Source organism: Calliopsis andreniformis, unplaced genomic scaffold (genome assembly GCF_051401765.1).
Source record: "Calliopsis andreniformis isolate RMS-2024a unplaced genomic scaffold, iyCalAndr_principal scaffold0442, whole genome shotgun sequence".
NCBI lineage: Eukaryota > Metazoa > Arthropoda > Insecta > Hymenoptera > Andrenidae > Calliopsis > Calliopsis andreniformis.
The window spans coordinates 30,137-35,000 of NW_027480851.1; positions in this window are offsets into that span (position 1 = coordinate 30,137).

Below are 4,864 nucleotides of genomic sequence, written 5' to 3' on the forward strand. Positions count from 1 at the left end.
ACGATCGCTCCGTTATTCTACGTTCTCTCGGTCCACGGGCATCAGAGAGCAAAACAGCCTAATAGTTTTAGAGTGCCTCAACGATCAGGAATATGGATCTAACGTTCTCGTTTCGATCCGACGACTTTCGGTTCCGGAGCGACACGAACGCTCCATGATTCTCGATTATCTCGACACAGGTAAGAGACAGAGGAGAACAAGTGTATGGTTTTAGAGAGCCACGAGCACCAGGAATAAGGATCTACCGTTGTCATTTCGTTCCGTCGACATTCGGTTCCGGAGCGACACGAACGGGGACTTAGAATTTTTTCGCTCGGGCTCCGGAGCGACACGAACGGGGACTTAGAATTTTTTCGCTCGGGCTCCGGAGCGACACGATCGCTCCGTTATTCTACGTTCTCTCGGTCCACGGGCATCAGAGAGCAAAACAGCCTAATAGTTTTAGAGTGCCTCAACGATCAGGAATATGGATCTAACGTTCTCGTTTCGATCCGACGACTTTCGGTTCCGGAGCGACACGAACGCTCCATGATTCTCGATTATCTCGACACAGGTAAGAGACAGAGGAGAACAAGTGTATGGTTTTAGAGAGCCACGAGCACCAGGAATAAGGATCTACCGTTGTCATTTCGTTCCGTCGACATTCGGTTCCGGAGCGACACGAACGGGGACTTAGAATTTTTTCGCTCGGGCTCCGGAGCGACACGAACGGGGACTTAGAATTTTTTCGCTCGGGCTCCGGAGCGACACGATCGCTCCGTTATTCTACGTTCTCTCGGTCCACGGGCATCAGAGAGCAAAACAGCCTAATAGTTTTAGAGTGCCTCAACGATCAGGAATATGGATCTAACGTTCTCGTTTCGATCCGACGACTTTCGGTTCCGGAGCGACACGAACGCTCCATGATTCTCGATTATCTCGACACAGGTAAGAGACAGAGGAGAACAAGTGTATGGTTTTAGAGAGCCACGAGCACCAGGAATAAGGATCTACCGTTGTCATTTCGTTCCGTCGACATTCGGTTCCGGAGCGACACGAACGGGGACTTAGAATTTTTTCGCTCGGGCTCCGGAGCGACACGAACGGGGACTTAGAATTTTTTCGCTCGGGCTCCGGAGCGACACGATCGCTCCGTTATTCTACGTTCTCTCGGTCCACGGGCATCAGAGAGCAAAACAGCCTAATAGTTTTAGAGTGCCTCAACGATCAGGAATATGGATCTAACGTTCTCGTTTCGATCCGACGACTTTCGGTTCCGGAGCGACACGAACGCTCCATGATTCTCGATTATCTCGACACAGGTAAGAGACAGAGGAGAACAAGTGTATGGTTTTAGAGAGCCACGAGCACCAGGAATAAGGATCTACCGTTGTCATTTCGTTCCGTCGACATTCGGTTCCGGAGCGACACGAACGGGGACTTAGAATTTTTTCGCTCGGGCTCCGGAGCGACACGAACGGGGACTTAGAATTTTTTCGCTCGGGCTCCGGAGCGACACGATCGCTCCGTTATTCTACGTTCTCTCGGTCCACGGGCATCAGAGAGCAAAACAGCCTAATAGTTTTAGAGTGCCTCAACGATCAGGAATATGGATCTAACGTTCTCGTTTCGATCCGACGACTTTCGGTTCCGGAGCGACACGAACGCTCCATGATTCTCGATTATCTCGACACAGGTAAGAGACAGAGGAGAACAAGTGTATGGTTTTAGAGAGCCACGAGCACCAGGAATAAGGATCTACCGTTGTCATTTCGTTCCGTCGACATTCGGTTCCGGAGCGACACGAACGGGGACTTAGAATTTTTTCGCTCGGGCTCCGGAGCGACACGAACGGGGACTTAGAATTTTTTCGCTCGGGCTCCGGAGCGACACGATCGCTCCGTTATTCTACGTTCTCTCGGTCCACGGGCATCAGAGAGCAAAACAGCCTAATAGTTTTAGAGTGCCTCAACGATCAGGAATATGGATCTAACGTTCTCGTTTCGATCCGACGACTTTCGGTTCCGGAGCGACACGAACGCTCCATGATTCTCGATTATCTCGACACAGGTAAGAGACAGAGGAGAACAAGTGTATGGTTTTAGAGAGCCACGAGCACCAGGAATAAGGATCTACCGTTGTCATTTCGTTCCGTCGACATTCGGTTCCGGAGCGACACGAACGGGGACTTAGAATTTTTTCGCTCGGGCTCCGGAGCGACACGAACGGGGACTTAGAATTTTTTCGCTCGGGCTCCGGAGCGACACGATCGCTCCGTTATTCTACGTTCTCTCGGTCCACGGGCATCAGAGAGCAAAACAGCCTAATAGTTTTAGAGTGCCTCAACGATCAGGAATATGGATCTAACGTTCTCGTTTCGATCCGACGACTTTCGGTTCCGGAGCGACACGAACGCTCCATGATTCTCGATTATCTCGACACAGGTAAGAGACAGAGGAGAACAAGTGTATGGTTTTAGAGAGCCACGAGCACCAGGAATAAGGATCTACCGTTGTCATTTCGTTCCGTCGACATTCGGTTCCGGAGCGACACGAACGGGGACTTAGAATTTTTTCGCTCGGGCTCCGGAGCGACACGAACGGGGACTTAGAATTTTTTCGCTCGGGCTCCGGAGCGACACGATCGCTCCGTTATTCTACGTTCTCTCGGTCCACGGGCATCAGAGAGCAAAACAGCCTAATAGTTTTAGAGTGCCTCAACGATCAGGAATATGGATCTAACGTTCTCGTTTCGATCCGACGACTTTCGGTTCCGGAGCGACACGAACGCTCCATGATTCTCGATTATCTCGACACAGGTAAGAGACAGAGGAGAACAAGTGTATGGTTTTAGAGAGCCACGAGCACCAGGAATAAGGATCTACCGTTGTCATTTCGTTCCGTCGACATTCGGTTCCGGAGCGACACGAACGGGGACTTAGAATTTTTTCGCTCGGGCTCCGGAGCGACACGAACGGGGACTTAGAATTTTTTCGCTCGGGCTCCGGAGCGACACGATCGCTCCGTTATTCTACGTTCTCTCGGTCCACGGGCATCAGAGAGCAAAACAGCCTAATAGTTTTAGAGTGCCTCAACGATCAGGAATATGGATCTAACGTTCTCGTTTCGATCCGACGACTTTCGGTTCCGGAGCGACACGAACGCTCCATGATTCTCGATTATCTCGACACAGGTAAGAGACAGAGGAGAACAAGTGTATGGTTTTAGAGAGCCACGAGCACCAGGAATAAGGATCTACCGTTGTCATTTCGTTCCGTCGACATTCGGTTCCGGAGCGACACGAACGGGGACTTAGAATTTTTTCGCTCGGGCTCCGGAGCGACACGAACGGGGACTTAGAATTTTTTCGCTCGGGCTCCGGAGCGACACGATCGCTCCGTTATTCTACGTTCTCTCGGTCCACGGGCATCAGAGAGCAAAACAGCCTAATAGTTTTAGAGTGCCTCAACGATCAGGAATATGGATCTAACGTTCTCGTTTCGATCCGACGACTTTCGGTTCCGGAGCGACACGAACGCTCCATGATTCTCGATTATCTCGACACAGGTAAGAGACAGAGGAGAACAAGTGTATGGTTTTAGAGAGCCACGAGCACCAGGAATAAGGATCTACCGTTGTCATTTCGTTCCGTCGACATTCGGTTCCGGAGCGACACGAACGGGGACTTAGAATTTTTTCGCTCGGGCTCCGGAGCGACACGAACGGGGACTTAGAATTTTTTCGCTCGGGCTCCGGAGCGACACGATCGCTCCGTTATTCTACGTTCTCTCGGTCCACGGGCATCAGAGAGCAAAACAGCCTAATAGTTTTAGAGTGCCTCAACGATCAGGAATATGGATCTAACGTTCTCGTTTCGATCCGACGACTTTCGGTTCCGGAGCGACACGAACGCTCCATGATTCTCGATTATCTCGACACAGGTAAGAGACAGAGGAGAACAAGTGTATGGTTTTAGAGAGCCACGAGCACCAGGAATAAGGATCTACCGTTGTCATTTCGTTCCGTCGACATTCGGTTCCGGAGCGACACGAACGGGGACTTAGAATTTTTTCGCTCGGGCTCCGGAGCGACACGAACGGGGACTTAGAATTTTTTCGCTCGGGCTCCGGAGCGACACGATCGCTCCGTTATTCTACGTTCTCTCGGTCCACGGGCATCAGAGAGCAAAACAGCCTAATAGTTTTAGAGTGCCTCAACGATCAGGAATATGGATCTAACGTTCTCGTTTCGATCCGACGACTTTCGGTTCCGGAGCGACACGAACGCTCCATGATTCTCGATTATCTCGACACAGGTAAGAGACAGAGGAGAACAAGTGTATGGTTTTAGAGAGCCACGAGCACCAGGAATAAGGATCTACCGTTGTCATTTCGTTCCGTCGACATTCGGTTCCGGAGCGACACGAACGGGGACTTAGAATTTTTTCGCTCGGGCTCCGGAGCGACACGAACGGGGACTTAGAATTTTTTCGCTCGGGCTCCGGAGCGACACGATCGCTCCGTTATTCTACGTTCTCTCGGTCCACGGGCATCAGAGAGCAAAACAGCCTAATAGTTTTAGAGTGCCTCAACGATCAGGAATATGGATCTAACGTTCTCGTTTCGATCCGACGACTTTCGGTTCCGGAGCGACACGAACGCTCCATGATTCTCGATTATCTCGACACAGGTAAGAGACAGAGGAGAACAAGTGTATGGTTTTAGAGAGCCACGAGCACCAGGAATAAGGATCTACCGTTGTCATTTCGTTCCGTCGACATTCGGTTCCGGAGCGACACGAACGGGGACTTAGAATTTTTTCGCTCGGGCTCCGGAGCGACACGAACGGGGACTTAGAATTTTTTCGCTCGGGCTCCGGAGCGACAC